This window comes from Ornithorhynchus anatinus, chromosome 12, assembly GCF_004115215.2.
Source record: "Ornithorhynchus anatinus isolate Pmale09 chromosome 12, mOrnAna1.pri.v4, whole genome shotgun sequence".
In the NCBI taxonomy this organism is placed as follows: domain Eukaryota; kingdom Metazoa; phylum Chordata; class Mammalia; order Monotremata; family Ornithorhynchidae; genus Ornithorhynchus; species Ornithorhynchus anatinus.
The window spans coordinates 35,382,412-35,407,266 of NC_041739.1; the positions used below are offsets into that span (position 1 = coordinate 35,382,412).

The window sequence follows — 24,855 nt, forward strand, 5'->3', positions numbered from 1 at the left end:
AGACATTAAGTGACTCGCCTAAGGTCACAGCAGACATGTGGTGGAACCAGGATTAGAACCCAGGTCCTTCTGACTCCCAAGCCCATGCTTTATCCACTAGTCCATGCTGTGTTTCATGTAATCATTCAGTTGCATTTATTGAGCGCTTACCGTGTGCAGAGCACTGTACTAAGCCTTGGGAGGGTACAATGCAACAATAATCAGACACATTCCCTGCTCACAATGAGCTTAATAATAATAATTTTGGTATTTGCTAAGTGCTTACTTTGTGCCAAGCACTGTTCTAAGCGCTGGGTAGATACAAGGTAATTGGGTTGTCCCACCTGGGGCGCTCATTTTACAGATGAGGTAACTGAGGCACAAAGAAGTTCAGTGACTTGCCCAAAGTCACACAGCTGATAAGTGGCAGAGCCGGGATTCGAACCCATGACCTCTGACTCCCAAGCCCAGACTCTTTCCACTGAACCACGCTGCTTAATAGTGATCAGGTTGTCCCATGTGGAGCTGACGGTCTTAATCCCCATTTGACAGATGAGGTGACTGAGGCATGGAGAAGTGACTTGCCCAAAGTCACACAGCTGACAAGTGGCGGAGCTGGGATTAGAAGCCACGACCTCTGACTCCCAAGCCCGGGCTCTTTCCACTGAGCCACGCTGCTTCTCTGCTTACAGCCTACGTGCCGGGAGACAGACATTAACATAAAGAAAAAAGTACAGATATGTCCTTAAATGCGGTGGGGCTTGGGGGGTCAGGGGGAGGGGTGACAGAGCAAGTCAGGGTGACGCAGAAGGGAGTGGGAGAAGAGGAAAGGGGGGCTTAGTCAGGAAGGCCTTCTGGAGGAGATGGGCCTGCAATAAGGTTTCGAAGATTCATTCATTCATCTATTCAATAGTATTTATTGAGCGCTTACTAGGTGCACAGCACCGTACTAAGCCCTTGGAATGGCCAAATAGGTAACAGATAGAGACGGTCCCTGCCCTCTGACGGGCTTACGGTCTAATCGGGGGAGACGGACAGACGAGAACGATGGCGATAAATAGAGTCGAGGGGGAGAACATCTCATTAAAGCGATAGCGCATAAATAGAATCAGGGCGATGTACATCTCATTAACAAAATAAATAGGGTGATGAAGATATATACAGTCGAGCGGACGAGTACGGTGCCGAGGGGGTGGGACGGGAGAGGAAGAGGAGCAGAGGGAAAGGGGGGAGAAGAGGGTTTAGCTGCGGAGAGGTGAAGGGGGGTGGGTAGAGGGAGCAGAGGGCAAAGGGGAGCTCAGTCTGGGAAGGCCTCTTGGAGGAGGTGAGCTTTAAGTAGGGTTTTGAAGAGGGGAAGAGAATTAGTATGGCGGAGGTGAGGAGGGAGGGCGTTCCGGGACCGCGGAATGGGGAAGATGGGGAGAGTATTTAATTCTCATTTCACAGATGAGAGAATTGAGGCATAGAGAAGTTAAAATGACTCGCCCAAGTGGGCAGAGCTGGGATTAGACCCAGTTGTTCTCCCCCCAGTTTGGTACTCTTTCTCGACCAAAACACAAAGGCTGTTTCACTCAAAGTAGTCTAGACTCTATCGGCTAGAGGTTTTGAGCAGCGTTACCCTTGAACTATCATCTATGAACATGGAAATTATCCTACGATTTTAAATGAGCCCTTTGGATCCCATTGAAATTTTTCCTTATTTAAAGCTCTCAAAAAGAATTCAGAATTTTGCTCACTTGAGACTTTTTATCAATCAATATTTTTGAAAATGATTAGTAATGCATTTTAAATATAAAGGACCTTTCCTATTTACTTTTCACTAGCCACATCTTTTGTTCTGCTTTCCAGAAAAAAAAAAAAAAAAAGGAAGGATACGGACAACCTACTTCCTAAAGATCATAGCAGCAGTTGTACAGGCAATGAAGGGGCCTAACCCAATTAAAAATAATTTATATCAGTTATATCATTTCCATCCCCCTTCGCTCTACATGCTTTTTATGTTTGTTCACTTTATTTGCTTTGGAGGAAAAAATAAAAAATCTGCTGTCTGCAGAAAAATTCATTTCTAGTGTGGTCGCAAATTATTTAAATCCCAGAAAGCTTTTCAGCTTTCCTTGGTCTGGAGAGTATTTTGACAGGAGTCTATTACAACCCTTTATGCAAATACCGTTGAAATACTGAATACCCAATGTGCACACACTGATTTAGCCAAGTTTTTCACTTAGCGAAACAACGTCTTGCTTAGAAACGCCGAGGGAAAAGATGGGAAAAATTGGCGCTCCCCAACGTTCACTCTTGTCCAGGGTAGTCATTGATCTTGGAGCCTGCCCATACTTGAGCCAAGCAAATGATTTCTGCTCCATGCTCCTCAGGAAGGGGGAAAAAAAAAAAAATCTCCAGGCTTCCAGCCAAAAGGCCCAGGAGGGAAATTCTCTCTCCAACTCTGACCTGGCGGTCAGTTAAGCTCTGCTTATATAATCAAATGAAAAATAAACATTAAGTTCGACTCTCCCGTCCAGCACACCCTTGGGAGTTATGCAAGTTGTGCAACTTGACCCCACCCCTTCCTGATTCTCCATTTCTGACTTGGGCCAGAATCCTTGTCTTGGCGGCAACTTCTTTTTACTGCCGACTCCACTCCAGAATTATTCCCAGTATGACCCAGGCGCCCGGCCCCGGGAACACGCCATACGCATAGAGGTGTCTTTTGTGTTCGAGGACAGTGAGGTTCATCTATAAATGAGCACCACCCCCTCCAGGCTGTAAGCCTGTTGTGGACAAGGAATGTATCTGCTTACTGTAGTACTGTACAAATCCGAGTGCTTAGTACGGTGCTCCGCTCACAGTAAGCGCCCACTAAATACGATAGAACGAATGACTGACTGAAAAAGCCAATGTGGAATCTGCAGTCCCAGCCACACTGGGCTTACACGAAGATTGTCCCTTTTTGTGCTCTTGTACTTAAAATTTGCAGCATCTGTTTTCTCTTTTGCCTCCTTGGCTTTCTTTCCCTATGAAGCTCTTATTCAAAGAGAGGTACTCCCTTTTTGATAGCAATGCATCATACAGGTTTGTCCTCAGCAACTGAATACGCGTTTTCAGTCAGGATGCAGTATGTCTGAGGTTGTTTTTTTTTATTATGTCCCTAGAACATTCCGTCTACCCTCTGAACCTCCCGCTATCAGGTTCCCAATTTCTGCTCTCCACACAGCCGTTATTTAGGAATCCTGCTGTTGCTCATTCTCCTCACACCCCATCCAGCGTAGTGGTGTTAAGGTGAGCGTAGTTTTCACTTTAAGAGACCGATTAGAGACTATGTTCCAGGACCTCCCTGTTCGTGGTCATCTCTTGCCATTGGATAACGTGCCTTGTTCCTGCCTCTGGAGCATCTCAAAGGATGTGCCCTGCGTCTGGATTCCACATAGTGTCTGTGAGCGGTCCCGGCCACTTTCTGCTCACCAAACGACCGTCTGGGTTGTATGGCCATGTTTGATGCTTGCAGCACCTGAGGCGCTCTTCGATTCCCAGGCCACCAGCAAGCCAATCAACTGTATTTATTGTGTGCTTTCTGTGCACAGAGCGCTGTACTAAACCCTTGGGGGAGTGCAAGAGAGCAATATAACAGGCATATTCCCTGCCCACATGAGCTTACAGTCTAGAAGAATAGAGAGCATGCGGTCATTCATTCATTCAGTAGTATTTATTGAGCGCTTACTATGTGCAGAGCACTGTACTAAGCGCTTGGAATGAACAAGTCGGCAACAGATAGAGACGGTCCCTGCCGTTTGACGGGCTTACGGTCTAATCGGGGGAGACGGACGGACGAGAACAATGGCAATAAATAGAGTCGAGGGGAAGACCGTCTCGTAAAAACAATGGCAACCAAACAGAATCACAGTAATGGTATTTGCACCGTGCTTACTATGTGCCTGGCACTGTTCTAAGTGCTGGGGCAAATGCAAGATAATCACACTGGACACAGCCCCTGTCTCATATAGGGCTCACAATCTTAATCCTCAATTTACAGATGACTGGGTTGCAGAGAAGTTAAGTGACTTGTGCAAGGTCACCCGGCAGACAAGTGGCGGAGCCTGGATTAGAACCCAGGTCCTTCTGACTCCCAAGCCCACGCTCTAGGCACTGGGTCACACTGTTCTCGACAGTAATATTAATTGATGGTATTCTTCGAGCACCTACTCTGCACAGAACACTGTACACTTGGCAGAGTACAATATAAGTGGAAGACACGATGGGCCCTGGGTTCTAGGCTATTTTACTCTTCAACAAGTCCACTCGTGGCCACTGCCCTCCTGATTAATACAGGAAGAATTATTTAAAATAAGTTATTGGTGATTTAAAGGAAAATTGCCAATAGGATTAAAAGAAAGATACCATGCAGATGCAGAGTTCAGCTTCAAGGGGGGTTATTTTCCTCTTCTGGCATTTCTTCCTCTCGGGGTTGGCATTGATGGTTGTGAGCAGCTTGTCAATGACAAGATCTTTTATGACAAACTGCCGTATTTTAGAATGTTCTACATCAAGCTAAACTCAGCATCCTTATTATATCTTTCTTTTAAACCCACCAGTACTTCTTTCTGCCTATTCGCTTTCTTTCTGGTTAACTAATTCATATAATCAACACATTTCTTCCTGACCTCAGTAATAGTAATGGTATTGATCAAACCCCTCCTGGGTACAATACACTGTACTTAACACACCCTGTAAATACAACAGAAAAGTTAGATATGTAGCTCTTATCAGCACCCTCCTGCAGTGAACTCCACTTCACACATCAGCAGTTAAATGATCAGGAGTAAGGTTACATGGGGATCAGATGATCAGGTGTTAAAAGGGTGCGAGTCAAATGACCAGAAATTGCCCCTGTCTTCAAGGAGCTTAAAGCTAATGTGGAAGAGACAGACACAGATCACTAATGATTAAAGGGAAGAGGGAAAAAAAAAGATTAAGAGAAAACTGGGATAGCCAGGAAAGATGGGTGGATAGGGGAATGCATAAAACGGGCAAAGTACGTAGGTCAATATATACATTAATGTTAAGGATAACTGCCTGTACAGAAGTGGAGAGAGGATATTGGGATGACATGACCAGGGGTTCAATCAAGGAATGCTTCCTAGAGGAAGTGGGATTTGATGCTGGGGATAGTTGTAGTATAGCTGAATTGAAGAGGGATGGACATGGTTTCCATCATGTAAACATGATTTCCCCATTGTGCTCTTAAAAATGCGTACCTGAAATTGGGACTGTAGTCGTGAACTCGTGGTCATGTACAAGTGTTATTCTTTGTAACTTTTCGAGCCCCTCCTACAGTTCTCTGTGCAATGTAAATGCTAGACTGTAAGCCCGTCAATGGGCAGGGATTGTCCCTATCTGTTGCCGAATTGTACATCCCAAGCGCGTAGTACGGTGCTCTGCACCTAGTATGCGCTCAATAAATACGACTGAATGAATGAATGGACTTCCAGATAGGGAGAAAGAAGGAATGGGTTATATGCAGGAGAAGCAGAAGCAAAGCACAGCAGAAAAGTCAGTTGGGGAGGAGTGGAGCGTGAGAGCGGCAGTTGAAGAAATCAGATGTCCAAGAAAGTGACACCTGGAGGAGAGACTTCAAGGAAGAGCTCCCTGAATTGTTTGATGCCGAGGAAAATGGATAACAGTTGCAGTTTTCAGAAGAGTGGAGAGACGTGTGCTAAGCAACACTTCGGAAAGATATTCCCAGTGGCTGGGTGTAATACCGACTGAAAAGGGGAGAGGTTGGAGGCAGGAAGACCAGGGAGGAGGTTGGTGTAATAGTTTAGTCGCTAGATGATGCAAACTAGAGCCGGAAAGGTGACTGCTTAAGCGGAGAGGAAGGAGCTCATTCAGAAGGAAAAACCAATAGGTTCTAGCCACAGGGTGAATGTAAATCAAGAGACAGGGAAGAGCCTAAGATAACTCCAACTTGTAAGCTTTCTGGGTAGGAAGGATGAAGGTGTCAACTGAAGAGCAGCTTGTCCTAATGGAAAGAGCACAGGCCTGGGCATCAGAGGACCTGGATTCCTACCCCGGTTCCGCCAGTCCCCTGCTGTGTGAGCTTGGGCAGGCCACCTAACTTCTCTGGGCCTCGGTTACCTCATCTGTAAATTGGCGGCTCAGTGCCTCAAGACTGTGAGCCCCATGTGGGACAAGGATTGTGCCCAACTTCACTTGTATCTACCCCAGCACTTAGAACAGTGTACGACAGTCTTAACCATTTTAAATGGTTTTTATTTTTTTTCTGTGAACAAAATGCATTCCTCAGCTTTTCTTCTTGTTTTCATTTTTTTTAGTAGCATTTGATAAGTGGTTACTATATGCCAGGCACCCTACTGAGCCCTGGGGTACATTCAAGCCAATCAGGTAGGACAGAGTCCCTGTCTCAATCACCATTTTATGGATGCGGTTACTGAGGCTCAGAGAAGTTCAGTAATTTGCCCACGGTCACACAACAGACGGCAGACACACGGGAAGCAGTGTGGTTTAGTGGTTAGAGCACGGGGTCTCGGAGTCAGAAGGTCATGGGTTCTAATCTTGATTCCACCGTGTCTGTTGTATGACCTTGGACAAGTCATTTCGCTTCTCTGGGCCTCAGTTACTTCATCTGTAAAATGGGGATTCAAAGTGTGAGCCATTAGTGCGACAGGGACAGTGTCCAATCTAACTTGTATCTACCCCAGTGCGTAGAACAGTACTTGGCACATAGTAAGTGCTTAACAAGAACCATTATTGTTATTATTATTATCATTATGGCAGAGCAGGTAGTAGAACCCAGGTCCATCTGTCTCCTAGGACCATGCTCTATCCATAAGGCCATTCTGTTTTTCATTACAGAGCTCCTAATCTCTCAGTTATAGAAAGCCCAAATTCTTGGAGTCATTTCCCTTATGATAGAAAGTGCAAGTGCTCCTCAACTTCCCCTTAAACTCAATCTTTAATAATTTTGAAAACATCTGTCATCGTTAGAATTGACTTGCATTTCTCCATACCATACTCCGTTTCTAATATCACCACTGCACCCTGATGAGATCCGATAATAGATTTTCCTCCACATGTACAATATTTTGGGGGTTGTCAATGGGCAGAATTTGCTTAGCTTTGAAACGTCGGCAAATGATTTGATTATCTACATTTCCCTGGATTATTTTGAGGGGAGAGAAGGAAATAAGTGCTGTGAGTTGATCTTTGGGGGCTAAGTAGTGGAGCTAGTTCTCCAATCAATTATACAGCAACGTAATATTATGAAATATTAGGAGGCTTTCCACTATTAAGCCCCTTTTCCCTACTCCCTCTCAATTCTGTGATGCCTCTGCACTTAGATCTATACACTTTAAGTACCTGATATTTACCCCAAGCTCAACTCCACAGCCCTTACGTACATATCCCTCATTTATATTAATGTCACTTCCTCTCTAGACCTTAAGCTCCTAGTGGGCAGGGAAGAGGTCCACAGACTTCACTGCATTGTATTCTTCCAAGCGTTAGTACTGTGCTCTGCAAATAGTAAGTGTTCGATAACTACTGCTGCTGACTGACTGAAATTTTCCACGCCAGCCATCCATCTTTGCAATCAATCATATGAATCCCCCTTTTACAGATGAAGTAACTGAGGCCCAGAGATGTGAAGTGATTTGCCCAAGGTCACAGAGAAGGCAAGTGACAGAGCCAGGATTAGAAGGCAGGTCCTTCGGACTCTGAGGCCTGTGCTCTATCCATTAGGCCGTGTTGCTTCTCAATTGCTAAAATGAATTGCTAAAGAGAGGGTTGAAACTGGGGCACCAAACCTTACTAAGAAGAGTTTTCTAAGTTTACTTACTAAGGGATGAGTTGGCCTCAAAAGTACTCTACACAACTAAAGGCATTAAAAACCCACCAGGAAAATTCAAAGCCCATCAGTACTTTGAGTCAATACAATGCTTGGAGCCAAGAGGCAGTAAAGCAAACATCAAATACGTTGGTCACTTAAATATCCATTTCCTTTCTGTATCATACAAAAGTGGACTGAGCCGGTATTCTACTTCAAAATGTTCCCCACTGAGATTACTCTCTGAAGAGAGAAAAAAAAAAAAATACACTTCAAATTTTACAGTTTAGCTCATAGCAGCAAATCACACTTCTAATGGTAAAGGTAAATAATGCTACAAGTATGATTCTTCACAAGGTCCTCTGTGCAAATTCACAGTGCCCTGCTTGGCATTTCATTTCACTAGACTGGAAATAGATCACCGAAAAGAAACCAAAAAAACAAAACACTGTGGAGAGCCAGTGTAAGCAGTTGCTCTTACAAGGTCCTACAGAAAAAGTGACAAACTTCGAGGATATAGATTTTCATGGATGAGTATGTGAAGGAATAGATAAAAATATTTATCTGATCATTGAATCCTCGTTCTATCGCTTCCATTTTTACCCTTTTTTTAATATCTGAAAGGTCCCAGGGACACAGTATTTAGCAAATATACAATTCTCCTTTTTAAAAGTATGTCCTCTTTTTATAGAACTCTATAATTTGAGTTTTATCATACAGACAGAACCAGTAAAAATAAATGTTGCTCGAATAAATACAAAGCATACTTCAAATTGCTTTAGTAGCTACTACAGGCTCAGTGGCATTAGAATCGATGGGGGGCCAATACTGGACAGTAAAAAATCCAGAATATCATTTAGAGCTGCCTGAAAATAATAATAATAATGGTATTTGTTGAGTATTATCTATGTGTCGAGCACTGCAGTAGATATGAGCTCATCAGATAGGATAAAGGCCCTGTCCACATAGGCCTCACAGTCTTAATCCTCGTTTTACAGATGAGGTAACTGAGGCACAGAGAAGTAAAGTGACTTGCCAAAGGTCACACAGTAGACAAATGGCAGAGCCGGGATTAGACCCCAGGTCCTTCTGACTCCCAGGCCCGTGCTCTCTCCACTGGGTCACGCCGACTATCCGGAAAAGTGGCTGAATGACGCATTCTTTCAGGAAGACAAACTCGGCTCACCACTGAAGATACAATACTGCTAGTTCAGCAAAATCCCCTCTCAGGGTTGCACCTGGAGCGTTTCCAGTACACTACCAGTCTCGACTACAGGAGGGAGAGTCAAGCAGAGGCCTGCCCATTCCATTCCTGGCTTGGGCAGTTGCTAGCGAGTGGAAGACAATCAGCTACAAGTCAAAACTCACCTGTGCTGGGCAGCAGCGGCATGGGAGAGAGTCAAGGGTGGAGACTCAGGTTTACTGTGAGGAAGGAGGCAATGGTAAACCACGCCTGTATTTTTACCAGGAAGACTCTACGGTTACACTACCGGAACGACTGAAGGGGAAGGTGGGGTGTTCAGGGAGAGATACGTCCATCATGTCACTTTGGGCCGGCGACGACTTGACAGCATAAGACAAGTTCAGTAAATCGGAAGGACCTGGATTCTAATCCTGGCTCCACCACTCATCTGCTCTGTGATCTTGGGCAAGTCGCTTAACTACTCTGTGCCTCAGTTACCTCATCTGTAAAATGGGGGTTACGACCGGGAGCCCCATGTGGAACATGGACTGTGTCCATCCTGATTTGCTTGTGTGCACCCCAGAGCTTAGAACAGTGCCTGGTACATAGTAAACACTTACATATATCATTAAAAAAACCAAAATGCTGGAATCTCTATTATTCCTCCCATTTATTCTCACGTAAGATACAGTCGGCTTCTTGGGGTTAAGTAAATCTACATACTGATCCTCAGATTCTCTCCTCTTTGCCCAGATTCCTCCCGAGTAATATATTAGCCTCTAGAAACCCGCAGGGAAGTGAGATTCAAGCCCAGTGAATATGGAGCCTGGCCGCTTCTTTTCCTTTAAATAATTATGGTACTTCTTAAGCACTTACTATGTGCCAGGCACTGTTCTAGGCGGTGAGATCGGTGGACGTTAATCAGGTTGGACACAGTCCCTGTCCCACAAGGGGCTCACAGCCTTAATCCCCATTTTACAGATGAGGTAACTGAGGCCCAGAGACTCACCCAAGATCACACAGCAGACATGTGGCAGAGCCGGAATTAAAACCCAGGTCCCTCCGACTCCCAGGCCCGTGCTTTATCCACTAACCCAGGCTGCTGCTTCCTTTGGCCTGTCTTTTTTCTTCCCGATGGAAACTATGCATGAATTCAGTAGTTCACCTTATACGTGGCTGCGGCAAAACTGTGGTGCCAATTATAACTGTAGGCCTAAATTATCATCTAGTGGGCCAGAAATTGTGAATGTACCTTTCTAGCAGAGATCAACAGGCTCAGAGGACTATACAGTAAATTACTGGTATTCACGTAACAATATATGGGCTTACACTAAGTCTTAGGAAAACCAAGTATAAACTCAGGAAGCCATATACAAGCCAAATATTTTCTTTGACAATAAAAACCTCAATATTTCCACTGAATTCTGCTCCTTAAAAGTAAAAATATAAAATAATAAATGAATCAAAAAGCCAGCATGGCCCTTGAGAGACTGACCTAGTGATGATCACAGGGCATTATCAAGGTCGAGAAAAAGGTGGTGGTGTCCAGAAGTGGCTAGGAGGCCTGGGTCAATCACAGAAGACCCTTCCATCTTCTTAAATAGCCTCACCAATGTCACCTACAACATGATGAAGCAGAGGGCATCAGAAAGATTACCGGCAGACAGAGCAACCTGGAGGTAAGATTTAAAAAAAAAATTAATGGCATTTGTTAAGCGTTTACTATGTGCTAGGTGCTGGGGGAGATACAAGGCAACCAGGTTGGGCACAGTCCCCGTCCCTCATGGCGTTCACCATCTTAATCCCCATTTTACGTGTGAGGAAACGGAGGCACAGAGAAGTAAAGTGACTTGCCTGTGGTCCCACAGTGGGCGTGGCAGAGCCGGAATTAGAACCCAGGTCCTTCTGACTTTCAGGCCCATGCTGTATCCGCTACACCATACTATTTCTATTAGAATGGCAACAGAAGCGGAACTGTACTTGGTCACCCAAACACTGAGTAACCTGGTGAGACTCGGGAGTGTACAGTACTGAGAACAATCTCATAAGACTATTTGGATCCCAAACCCCGACCCGTCGTCCGTTTGAAGTTAGATATGATACACGGGAGGCTGCACAATCACTCCTGAGAGTCAACACATTTAGTCTTCTAGAGGATTCACAGGCCATATACAAATGAATTTACTTGGATTTTATGCCCTTTGAGAACAGAACTTTCAAAATCTAAACCTTGCTAGGGTTTAAGCAAAGCCATCAGGAGAAGAAAAGGTACGCCGTCGACATCTAGAAACGATCACCTATTTATCAGAAACCACATCACAATCAGAAGGACCTCCGTCTATCAGGGTGCCCAAAATAACCCCCGGAGAATACGTACATGTTTGCTGTTCTCGCTTCTTTTGGTTTGAATTTAACAGCTTCATTTTAATGGCACTGTTGAGGAGTCCATAATTGCCCATTTTTCTGATTTCCACTTTCTTATTCCATTAGGCTTCCTCAATTCTTCCCACTATTCATTTTGCAGTTGCTTGCACATTTATCAGCGTTAAGCCTCCTGGTTTCGTGGTTTGGAAGGCAAGTAGAGTAGACCTGGGGTTTCTTTTCTGTTGCTGTGTCCTTCTCAGATAGTCATGCCTTGGGTTAGAGGCCATTCCAGAAGTGTTCAGGCAGTCTTATTGCAATTACAAAAGTGAACGTTCCATCTTGATGGGACACCTGGAATCACATGGAAACCAATATGTCTGCAGGCATTTGCCATTTGAAATTCTGTACTCTCTTGTGGGTAGGCACACATAAGATCCCCTGGAATCAAAGACAGAGTGAAATAGAAGATTGACTTTTCCTTTGCTTTAGAGAATTACAAGACTCCAAAAAAGCACAATAGAGCAGCCTCTCATATTAATTTTGCAAAAATGCATTGTTACTGTAGCACAACCTCGACTACAAGGAATGCTGCTTTTAGGCCAACTATTCCAGTTTTAACTACTGTATTTTACTTCGTTTCATTTTATTTTTACCTCATGGCAATCTGGTATTTATTTCATCCTTTCCTTTGCACGAGGTTTTCTCCGGTCTGCTAATAACTTTCTCTTCGTGTCATTTTCTCCCTTCATTGTTGCCTTTCAAGCTCACTGCCGATAATGAACTTCTTGTGGCCTTCAACCTTCCTAACGACTCTGCTTATTTCTGTAAGTTAGTTTTGGCCCTTGGGTTGTGTGACTGTGTTCTAGGACAGATATTCATTCTGTGATGACAGTAAATAAGATACACACAGACTTCTCCGTTTATTTTTACAGCTGCCCATTTATAGTAAATTTTAATAAAAACTGTGAAACGATTCTGTTCCGAAGGGGAGGTCTGACATAGAACAAGAACAATGCGGGGCCCGAGTATGCTTTGTTATGATCTTCCCGACGGGTATCGTCACTAGGAGCGGTCTCTGCTTCAGTCGGTACGAACATGATAAAGTATGAGGGCTCCAGCTGCAAACTCCCTTCGGATAATGCTGCGCAACATATGGAAAGCGTTTCCTGATTTATGAAAAATAATATCAGGCCACGATAGAGCAAAGCGCATGGGTCACCAGGGTGAATGCTGCATTTAGCACAATCCTTGAGTTGCAGTCTTGTAGTCATAAATTCCCTATTAATAACACAGGCATGTAATTCTTTCAACTTCTCCAAGTTTCCAAAATCTATGGCGATAATAAAGATGCAAGGAGGCACTTCATAGGCAGTGTGGGAATTACTTGGAAACCATTGGATTTTGCTTTCTTAAAAAAAGTCCTTGCTACAGAGAACTCTGGTACAACTAGAACTATGGTGGTGCCTGATATTCCAAAGGATAGTTGATGGAAACCTTCCATCGAACTACTGTATCGTGTTGTTAAACAGTATAAAGAGAGACCAAAATCATCTCCTGCCTTCGACCTATCGGGCACACCCTTGTCCCTGCACAGAACACCCTCCCCTCAAATCTGCCAAACCGCATCCCTCCCACATCAAAGTTTTCCTCAAAATCTCCCTCCTTCCTGAGGCATTCCCTGACTAATCCCCATGTCATCCCATCAGTCACTCATAGGACTGAGTACATCTATTTATTTATTCCATTTTTTTAAAAAAATCTTTTGTTACCAGTTGCATCTATGCTTTTATTCTTCTTCCTATTTTATGTTACCTACCTATGATAATAAGTGCCAAGGTAGAGAGAAATGAATCAGATCAACCATAGGCCCTTCTGAGGCTCACAGATTGTGTCATGGGCAGACACCAATTGAGTGCATATTTGCATCTGTCTTCCCCATTAGATTGTAAACTCCCTGAAGGCAGGGCCTGTAACTTTTACATTCATTCTACACATCAAGCAAGGCTTGAAGGCTCTCCACCAGCTTTCTCCATCTTCCATGTTGTCTATCTTCACCTAATCGTTCCCGCTCTCTGTTCTCCAGCCTCTAACTCTTCTAATTCTGGCCCCGCCAATTGCCTTGTGATCTTGGACAAGGCACCGAATTTCTCGGTGCCTCGGTTTTCTTCACTGTAAAATGGTGATAAAAATCCCTATTTTCCCTCCTCCTTGAGCTGCGAGCTCCATACGAGGCAGAAGTTGTGTTCTGCCTGATTACCTTGTATCTATCCCAGCTCATAGTACAGTGATTGGCACGTAGTAACCTCCTCAAAAATACAACATTTATTATTACTATTTGTTCCTGCTATTCCCCCTCTGAAATGTCTTTTCCCACTAGAGCATAACCCATTCCATCTTTAACACCCTCCTAAATCTCCATGTCCTCCAGGAAGTCTTCCAGATTAATTCCCACGACCTCTAATCGTTTTAACCTGACAGTCATCCTTAACACTAAGGCTGTACATACATTCCTTTAGACGTTCAATTATTTATTCTGATACTTTATCCTAACATATTCAGCTGGCTGCCTATTTTAGCTTTGCTTTTCCTCCAACTTCCACAAATTGCAAATTTTCGTTCACCTTTCTGTCTCTCACAATAGACTGTAGGACCCCTGAGGATGGGGAATACAGGTGTTGCTTCTCTTATGCTCCCCCAAGCACTTAGCACAGTGGTTTGTATAAGTAAGCTTGTTATGGGCATGGAATGAATCTGCTAATTCTGTTGTATTATATTCTCCCAAGCACTTAGCATAATGCTCTGCACATAGTAAGCGCTCAATAAATACCATTGATTGATAAGTGCTAAATAAGGGTCACTGGTGAGCAGGGAGCTCATTTACAACTCAGTTATATTATACTCTCCCAAGTGCTTAGTATAGGTCTATGCGCATAGTAAATGCTCAATGAATACCATTAATTTGAGGCACCTCTATATCCCCTTGAGATTCAGACCTCTTGTCCAATTTCACCTCATTATTATCATTACAATAAGTATTATTATAATGGTATTTGTTAAGCATTTCCTCAGAACAGAAAGGGGCTCTCAGCAGAGAAAGAAAGAATACAAGGTTCTGACACGGGGGGGGGGGGGGGGGGGGGGGGGAAATGAGAGCCAGAAGGATCTCCACCACATAAGTAATCCAGCCTAGTGAATGTAGACAAGCTAAAAGATTCTGGACCAGTGAAGATCAGTGCTAACACGGCATAGTGGCCAGAAGCACGGGCCTGGAAGTCAGAAGGTCACGGGTTCCAATCCCTGCTCTGCCAATTGTGTGCTATGTGACTTGGGCAAGTCACGGATTGCCCTCCCTCCTCATATTCACCAAACTCTCTTCCCCTCTTCAAAGCCCTACTGAGAGCTCACCTCCTCCAGGATGCCTTCCCAGATTGAGCCCACCCCTTTCCCTCTGCTCCTCCTCCCCGCCCCATTGCCCCTACTCCCTCCCTCTGCTCTACCCCCTTCCCTGAACATTTATATTTATACAAACGTTCAGTTTAATAAATATTTCCTGATAACAACTCCTTGGAACTCTGCTACAGCTCCTCTCCATTTACAGTCCTATCCCCTAAATAATTCTGGGTGCTTCCTGGGCTCCCAGCAATCTTCTGTCCTGAGACGCCTCTTGCTCAACCTCAGCAGACAAATTTAGGCAGCAGAAACACTGACTCAGACCACTTACATGCAAGAACCTGCCCTGAAAACGTAGCAGCGTCTTGGTCATTTTATGTGGAAAGGGTTTTCGGTCATGCATTTGTCATTTTAACCCCACGTGCATAGATAGATATAAATGTATGAATGATATCTATAACAATAATATAATAATAATGGCATTGTTAAGCACCTATGTGCCAGGCACTGTAATAAGCGCTGGGGTAATAATAATAATGTTGGTATTTGTTAAGCGCTCACTATGTGCCGAGCACCGTTCTAAGCGCTGGGGGAGACATAGGGGAATCGGGTTGTCCCACGTGGGGCTCACAGTCTTAATCCCCATTTTACAGATGAGGTAACTGAGGCACCGAGAAGTGAAGTGACTTGCCCAAAGTCACACAGCTGACAAGTGGCCGAGCCGGCATTCGAACCCATGACCTCGGACTCCAAAGCCCGGGCTCTTTCCACTGAGCCACGCTGCTTCTTAGAAACAAGATAATTAGATTGGACGCAGTCCTTTGTCCCACATGGAGCTCACAGTCTTAATTCCTATTTTATAGATGTGATAACTGAGACAAGGAGAACTGAAGTGACTTGCCCTAGGTCACATGGCAGACAAGTGGCAGAACTGGGATTAGAACCCAGGTCCTTCTGACTCCCAGGTCAGTACTCTATCCACTAGGCCATGTTTTGAACTGGATAGACATCTGTTGTCTCAAGTACAGTCTGTTGTCTTCCATTTCAAAAGTGTGTTCCCAAGAGCCCAGAATAGTGCTTTGCACACAATAATAATAATAATAATAATAATAACATTTGCTAAGCACTGACTATGTTCCAGGCACTGTACCTAAGTGCTGGGGTGGATACAGGGGAAGCAGCGTGGCTCAGTGGAAAGAGCCTGGGCTTCGGAGTCAGAGGTCATGGGTTCCACTCCCGGCTCTGCCACTTGTCAGCTGTGTGTCTGTGGGCAAGTCACTTCACTTCTCTGTGCCTCAGGTACTTCATCTGTAAAATGGGGATTAACTGTGAGCCTCACGTGGGACAACCTGATTACCCTGTATCTCCCCCAGTGCTTAGAACAGTGCTCTGCACATAGTAAGCGCTTAACAAATACCAACATTATTATACAAGCTAATCAAGTCGGGCCCAGTCCCTGTTCCATGTGGGGTTCACAGTTTCACTCTCCATTTTACAGATGAGGTAACAGGCACAGAGAAGGGAAGTAACTTGCTCAACATCCTACAGCAGACAAGTGGCAGAGCCAGGATTAGAACCCATCACTTTCTGACTCCCAGGCCCATGCTCTATCCACTACGAGACATCGATACTATTCTGAAGTGATGGTGTGGGGTTTATGGTGCACAGGATGGGAGGGAGGAAATATGAATGAGCCTTATTAAATTATGTATGTGTGCTATCTTATGAATTTATTTTTGCTAGTTATTCCTTTGTACAACTACCATATAATCATAAAAATAGTAATTACTGGGGTATTTAAGTGTTTACTATGTGCCAGGCACTGTACTACTAATAATAAATAAATAAATATGGTATTTGTTAAGCGCTTACTATGTGCAGAGCATTGTTCTAAGCACTGGGGTAGATAGAGGGTAATCAGATTGTACCACGTGGGGCTCATATTTCTTAATCCCCATTTTTGCAGATGAGGTAACTGAGGCACAGAGAAGTTAAGTGACTTGCTCAAGGTCACACAGCAGACAAGTGGCGGAGCCGGAATTAGAACCCACAACCTCTGGCTCCCAAACCCAGACTCTTTCCATAAGCACGCACTGTACTAAGCACTGTGTCACCTAGTTGCGTAATCTAGTCTTTGTGTTTGTCTACCTGCTGTAGATGGAAAACTCTTTGATTGTAAAGGACAAGTCTTTGTCTTCTTTTGTAATTCCTCTCAGTGCTTTGATTTAATCAAAGCAGGAGCTCAGTACATTATTCTTAATGGTAATGATGATGATGAACTGAATTGGGAGGGGCAGAAGAACATTTGCGAAGAGACAATCGTGACTGAAAAAACTGATTTTAAAAGAAAAAGATTGAGAGTATTTGAAATGCTAAACTAGGATTACTAACAAATTTAAATTGAATGGCTGCCTTCATAAAGACGTTCGATATTGGCTGTGTACTACTGTACCTTTTTGGGAAACCATTTCACTACAGTGAATGAAATGAAATATTACACTGAAGTTCTAAGCAAAGTAACACAGTCTCTTTTTAAAATATAAGGCTTGAGCTACTTAACGTCGTCTATTTCAGGTGCAGAGAAAGCCCACTGAAAATATAGCACAGTATTGATGGTGACATCTTTTGATTAGAGTCTTTTAAGAGAAATCTATCCCATTTTGTCAACTGTTCCACTGAATTGACGTTCAACAGCACATGAATCAAGCAAGCACAAGAGCATCGGAACCCTAAATATTTTCACCTTGTAAACTTCCGGCAACTGAGGAGTATTACCGTAAGAGGTAGGTACGGTTGCACTCTTCCTTCCAGTTACCCAACCCCCACATCCTTTATCTCTAGAGGCAAATTAAGAAGTCCTGCAAATTATTCACGTTTGCTTGGCAGAATTTTGGCTAATGGGATCTCTAGTCATTCCTTATGCATTTCACTTCTGTGTGCAACAATGCACTGTTTGTTCATTTTTCTCCCCTTGGTATGTCGCATAGGAAAATTGGATGCAGTGGTTACTGTGACTTGCGAAAACAGTTTGAATAAATTTCTCTGCACTATAATAGTAGGATCAAGAGAAAATCATTGATTCAGTTTTCAACTCGGTGAGCAGGATGATGATGGGGTTTTTTTGGTGTTTACTGTGGGTCAAACAGTGCTGAGGGCTAGGGTAGATACATGCTAATCAGATTAGGCACAGTTTTCCCACACAAGCTCATAATCTAAGAGAGAGGGAGGGTGTGTATTTTATCCGGAATTTACAGATGAGGAAACTGAAATACCCCCTTCTTCCTCAGCAACTCTTCCCTAGGCATCTTCCCTTCTAGACTGTAAGCTTGTGGTAGGCAATTTGTTTATTGTTATACACTCCTAAGCGCTTAGTACAGGGCTCTGCACACAGTAAGTGCTCAGTAAATACAAATGACTGATTAGACCTGCTGGGGCTCTGAAGCCATCTGCAGAGCTGGAGTGGGTACAATGCTGAAACACAAAAACAGCAAGCAGACAAGCCTGATAATAATAACATGTGGCAATTTAGAGATGCGGCAGCTCCTTTGGCACACAGTTTGAGTGTAGCCTTTGTGACACAAGAAAGAAAAGCAGAGATCCAAGTAGTGACCTCTTCTGAACATCGTTTTAGCAAGACCAAGAGAGACTCATTAGGTAGGAGGAAAGGACTGTCGCACTCTGGTCTTTAGAGAGCAATACCATCCGCAGGTGCCGACAGTCAAAGTGACCGAAGCGAGTAAAATGGGAAAATGATATGGATTTAGAATATAGCCACAGACATAGTTTCTGACTTCTGGTTCCATCAATGCCTGCAATGGGTCATTCTTAACACTACGGGCATATACCACATTGTTGTATTTGTCCAAGTCCTTGGTACAGTGCTCTGCACACAGTAAGCGCTAAGTAAGTATGATTGAATGAATGAATCCCAGTTCCAGACATCCCATGGTCCATACCACTTAACCACTGTGGTTTATGAGCCCACCCCAGGTTAGAGTCTCTCCGTGGCACCTACAACCTGGGGATTCAGCTCTTATTGTTGGACATCTCAGTGATGATAATGATGGTATTTGTTAAGCACTTACTATGTTCCAGGTAACATACTAAGTGCTGGGGTAAGTACAAGATAATTAGGTTGGACTGTCCCTGTCTCACGTAGGGCTCACAGTCTTAAACCCCGATTTACAGATGTGGTAACTGAGGCACAGAAAAGTTAAATGACTTTTTTACCACAACCCAGACCACACACTTCACTCCTCTATCGCTAACCTCACCGTACCTCAAACTCGTCTATCTCACCGCCGACCCCTCGCTCACATCCTCCTTCTGGCCTGGAATGCCCTCCGTCCTCAAATCCGACAATTACTCTCCCCTCCTTCAAAGGCTTATTGAAGGCACATCTCCTCCAAGAAGCCTTCCCTGACTAAGCCCCTTTTTGCTCTTCTCCCACTACCTTTTGCGTTACCCAGACTTGCTCCTTTTATTCATCCCCCCTCCCAGCCCCATGGCACTTATGTTCATGTCTGTGATACATGTATAATTTATTTATATTAATATCTGTCTCCCCTTCTGGACTTTAAGCTCGCTGTGGTCAGGGAATTGTCTGTTGATTATTATATTGTACTGTCCCAAGAGTTTAGGACCGTGCTCTGCACACAGTAAGCGCTCAATAAATGTAATTTAAAGAATGAATATAAAAGTACACGTAGCACATAAGGGAACTTCATAATATTTCAGTGGTTTTGGAACCAGTTCCAAATGATAACATGTGAATGTATGGAAAAACACATTCCACAATCCAGCCACGTTTTAAGGCATGCGATATGATTGTACCATGGGGTTTGCTTATATCTGGAAAGACATGTTCCAAACTGTAAGGACCCGGCATAGCATGACCTGCTATCATTAAAGCAACTTTCATGGCATGCCACCTTCACCGTGAGGGACATATGCTTAGAATGCACGATATTAGGTGGAGCTAACACAGGGAAACCAGAAACAGGGTAGACAGAATTGAAACCTCACAGGAAGGCGACTAGCCATGGCAGTTGGGAGCCTGAAGCAGACAGATCATCCCGGTATACGGCAATTAGAAATATGGCGACTCTCTTATTAAAGTGGCTTCGAGAAGCTTGTGGTCAAAAGAAATAGGAACAAAAAATAGATCCAGGAGCTCTGGGTATAAATGCAGCAGTGCAGTAAAGGACAATCTTTGTGTATTCATGAAGATGGAATTTTCCATTCTCTTCATTCGTAACAGTTACACTGCTGCGCACTGAAAAATCTCAGCCAGAAGTGTCGCCTTAGACTGACAGCTACACGTAACATGCTGCATATGCGTATAACTATAATGTTAGGTGTGTTTGTACTTATAGAAAAAAGATACATAGAATTCCTGGACTTCAGTCCTAATCCTATATGAAGACTCAGAATTTCAAGCATGAAAGATTCTGTAGGCCTCTTTTGGTGGCATATTCTTAAAGGATATGTGCAGAAGTGAGTAGAAAGATTAGGCATTGGTTTCCTATTTAATCATTTATGTTTGGGCATAGGAGATGGAAACCTACAGATCTTTCCAGCCAGCCTTGATTAACTTAAGATTTGTCTGTAAAATACTCTTATTATTTCACTGTACAACTTACTTTGCACTGTAAAATAAAACATGATTTTCCTTAAACAGAGAAGAATATTGCTTCTCCATCACCACCCAACAGTCATCATAGTTCCGCTTGTTTGACAGGAATTTTCATTTGATTTTTTTCTGATTCAGACAGATCGGTATACGGCAAGATTCAATTTTTCCAACAGGTTCCTTGCATAAGGCTGGAACAATTTTTCTATCTTATCATAGGTCCATAGCCACATGTATTATTACACTGTATATGCAATTTATATATGAATTTGTTGGGCAGAGTCTGGGCAAGGGAAAATAAAACTCTAAATGGGTGATTTCAGGCCCATACTTTCCTCAGAAAGCAATATGGGGAGGGACATCAGTCGCTTAGTGCTTTCGCATTATGATCTAGTGACCCTGAAAATAGGGTCAGTAGGAGGTCTCACTACTAACTGGAAAACTAATCAATACAATTCTACCGAAGGACTGGGGTTTCAAATAACAAAACAGCTCTCCCTTCCTCCTGAGCCCTTCTCTTCCAAGCACCGTACCCCCAAAAATCTAATTCTAGGCCTTTTGAAGGCATGTTTTAGGAATTAGACAGAAAGCCTCAAAGTCACCCCAAATCTGTTATAAGTTTAGAGCCAAAAGAAGAATCTGGATCCTGTAATGTTGTCTCCCCACAATCCTCTCTTTCAGGAACAATGAAATGCTTTTCATGATGTAATTATATGAGTTGTCCACAGCAAGAACTGCAAAATGCTTCGGAGAGCAAGGAAGCAATGTCTTTCTGAAGTAAAAGGGTTAAATAAATACACGGGGAGAAACCCACTCTAAAAGGCAATTCTATCTTTGACATTAAGGACCCAACCCAGCCATTCTGAACAAGACCTGGCTAAGGGAAGATATGCCAGTTTAGACTGATGTTAAATTTGATTCAGATCAGGTACAGTTTTCCTAAGGAGAGCAACATAAAGGGTAAAAGGTCATTGGCGACTAATTTTCTGAAAACTGGCAGTTTGTGTAAGTAATAGAACATTTATTGCCTTTCACTGCCGTCCTGGCAATGAGCTAGAAAATCCATAAGAATTCCCAGCCCCGGCCTTTATTAAGGCCTATCCCTGGATTAGTTTAATGTTCAATTTAAAGTCACTGCCTGCCAATACTTTGCTTACTTTCCTTAAGTAGGGCCATTTTTTTCCATCTTTATTTCTAATCGAGTTATCTAAAAAGGAGGCCGGGGGTGGGGGTGTTCATTTTGTCGTGTGGGTTGCGCTTTGCCATGCAAGTGCGTGTTTATTTCTTAACACAGTAATACGGTCTTCACCACCTTCTCACTACTTCAACTGGAGCCTTCTTTCCCAATCAATTTCCGGGATGGTTAAGGTCAGGCTTCACATGAGTGAAACAATGCAGGGGCAGGAGCGGCCAAACAGAAGTAGGGGCGGTCACGATTGAGTCTCATGGCGGGAAGAAAGGTGGGAGAATCCCGAGGTTCCAGAGAAGTGATTGCAAGGCAGAAGTCCTGACCCTGATCTGCAAATGGACAAGGGAGTCCAGACCGTGATCGATGCTGGCACGTCAACCATCATCATGTGACTTGCTCTTACAGTACATAGAGAATGGCCACAGGAGCTCAAATTCACCTTTTCAACTGAGTCCTGGGTAGGACCCAGGGTAGCAATGACAGTAGTGGTGATGGTATATTTTGGGCACCTACTAAGTGCAATGTACTGCAATATGCACTCGAGAGATTCAGCAGAAGCACCAGGTAGGTTCTCTGCCCACAAGAAGCTCGCTTGCATTAATACTCTAATCAGAAACAGCATGGCCTAAGTGGACAGAGGTCGGGCCTGGGAATCAGAAGGACCTGGGTTCTAATGCCAGCTCTGCCACTTGTCTGCTGTGTGACCTCGGGCAAGTCACTTCGCTTCTCTGGGCTTCAGTTTCCTCATCTGTAAAATGGGGATGGAATGTTGCCAATTTGTACATTCCAAGTGCTTAGTACAGTGTTCTGCACAGAGGAAGCGCTCAATAAATACTAATGAATGAATGAGTGACAGCCTGATTATCTTGTATCTAGACCAGTGCTTAGAACAGTGCCTGGCACACAGTAAGTGCTTAATAAATACCATTAAAAAAAAAGGTATGTGGAAGAAAGCTAGTCTGCAAAGAGTAGCAACAACAATTATAATAATAGTAGGTGCTATTTATTAAGCACATACTATGATGACCACTCTGTTAAGTGGTGGGGAAAGGACAAGGTAATAAGATCAGGCACAGTCCATTTTAATGGGGCTCAGAGGGATTTTATAAATCAGGTATTTTATCCTTGTTTTATCAATGCAGAAACGGAAGCAAAGACAGGTTAAGTGACTTGTCCGTGGTCACAAGGCAGACAAGTGGCAGAGTCAGGACTAGAACCCAGGTCCTTCGGACTCCCAGGCCTGTGCTCTAAACACCAGTCCAAACTGCTTTCAATCATGGGACTGCCATGGCTGGCAAAAGCAAGAGTATGGATTTGTGAGTGGAATCTCCCCATTGCTTGCCTTCCCACTAAACAGCCCCAGTCATTTCCCCACTTTGCTATGGCTAAATACTTGATTGACTGACAGATAAGGTCTGAAGGAGGATTTAAGATGTCAGTGCTGCACAGTAGTCCTAGAATTCCCCAAGGTGTAAATCCTTTGACCACTGTTTCAAGATACTGCTGCAGCCCTTCCAGGTATTTACACCATGGTGACTGATGACTTAGGGAGTCTTTGAACCCTTTATAACTAGTTAATAATACTATTACTAATAAAGCTTGGGTATTTGCTAAGTGCTTACTATGTAGCAAGCACTGTACAAACCACTGGACTGGATGAAATGAGCAGACTGGACACAGCTCCTGTCTCACAATGGGCTCACAGTCTACATGGGAGGGAGAATAGATATCTTTCCTAATTTTGACATCTGAGGAAACTGAGGCACAGAGGTGGTCACACAGCAGGCAAAGCCAGGGTTAGAACTCAGGGAAGCAGCACGGCTTAATGGATAGAGCACAGGCCTGATGGTCAGAAAGCCCTGGATTCTGATTCCAGCTCTGCCATGTGTCTTCTGTGTAACCTTGGGCAAGTCACTTAAATTCTCTGTGCCTCAGTTCCTCATCTGTAAAATAGGGATTAAAACTGTGAGCCCCATGTGGGACATGGACTGTGTCCAACCTGATTACCTTGTATCTACCCCAGTGCTAAGAATAGTTCCTGGCACACAGTAAGTGCTTAACAAATACCATTATAAACCCCCCCCCAAAACAGTCTCCTGATTCCCAGCCCAGTGGTCTGTCTTCCCACTGCTTCATATGGTCCAGATGAGTGGAGGATAATAACAATGATAACAAGAATTATTGTGATAGTAATAATGATAATGCTATTTAAGTGCTTACTGTATGCCAAGAACTTGACTAAGCTCTGGAGTAGATCCAGGATAACCAGTTTCCACAGGGAACTCTCTAAGTAGGAGGGAGAACAACTATTGAAACCCCATTTTGCCAATGAGGGAACTGAGGCCCAAGGTCATAAAGCAGGTTTGTTTGTTTTTTTAAATTTTGTTAATGGTATTTCTGAACCACTTACTATGTCTCAGGCACTGTTCTAAGATCTTGGGTAGATACAAGCTAATCAAGTCAGACACAGTCCTTGTCCCACATGGGGATCACAGTCTTAACCCCCAGTTTACAGATGAGGTAACTCAGGCACAGAGAAGTGAACTGATTTGCCTTAGGCCACACAGCAGACAGGTGGCGGAGCGGGGATTAGAACCCAGGTCCTCCTGGCTCTCAAGCCCGTGCTTTATCCACTAGACCATGTGGATCCAGGGTGACTGGCTAAACCTCATGACTCCATTCTTTCCCTTCAGGGCATCCACAGCCCAGACTCTCCAAAGGAAGTACATAGGAAAGTTTTTCCTGCTTAAGAGGTGCCTGCTACTGCCTGAGCCCTTGATAGTTCTCAGTAGGAACAGATCTATTTTTCCTGGCCCCGGGATGTCTTTTACCTTTCCTACAAGCTTGACCGTCCACCAGACCTGACTCCCACTGTGCTGGGAGCTGCCTTTGGCTGCCAGTTTTATAACCAATAAAAGGAATAGAAGGAGACTGACTTGTGTGTCATATCTTCATGAACCTCTGGCGTTCCCTTGACATATCACTTTCACTGCTCGCCTCCTCCAGTGAGAATGTGCCAAATCTGAATCTCGGGAGTGTTAGCTGGGCTGCAGCTTCCATTTGTGTTAGCAACGCAGTAAGTTGGGTCTGGCACCAGAATTGCTCTGGGTTTGATGATTTCTGTGAACAAAAGAGAGGGAGAGAGAGACATGGAACAGCATAAGTCTTCAGGCAAACCATTTCCTTCTGACCTGACAGCTGGCAGTGATTGAGACTTGCAATTGAATTTGTTTTGGAATCAAACCATTTTAAATCTTTCCAGCATAAAAATTAGAAGGGGA

The 24,855-nt window shown here is 43.9% G+C and overlaps 1 non-coding gene across 1 annotated transcript; it reads left to right on the forward strand.

Moving 5' to 3' along the window:
• Positions 1-9,036: 9,036 nt before the first annotated feature.
• On the forward strand, positions 9,037-9,174 carry LOC114815750. Its single transcript, XR_003763553.1, has one exon. It is a non-coding gene; the product is annotated as a small nucleolar RNA SNORA7 (small nucleolar RNA).
• Positions 9,175-24,855: the final 15,681 nt, after the last annotated feature.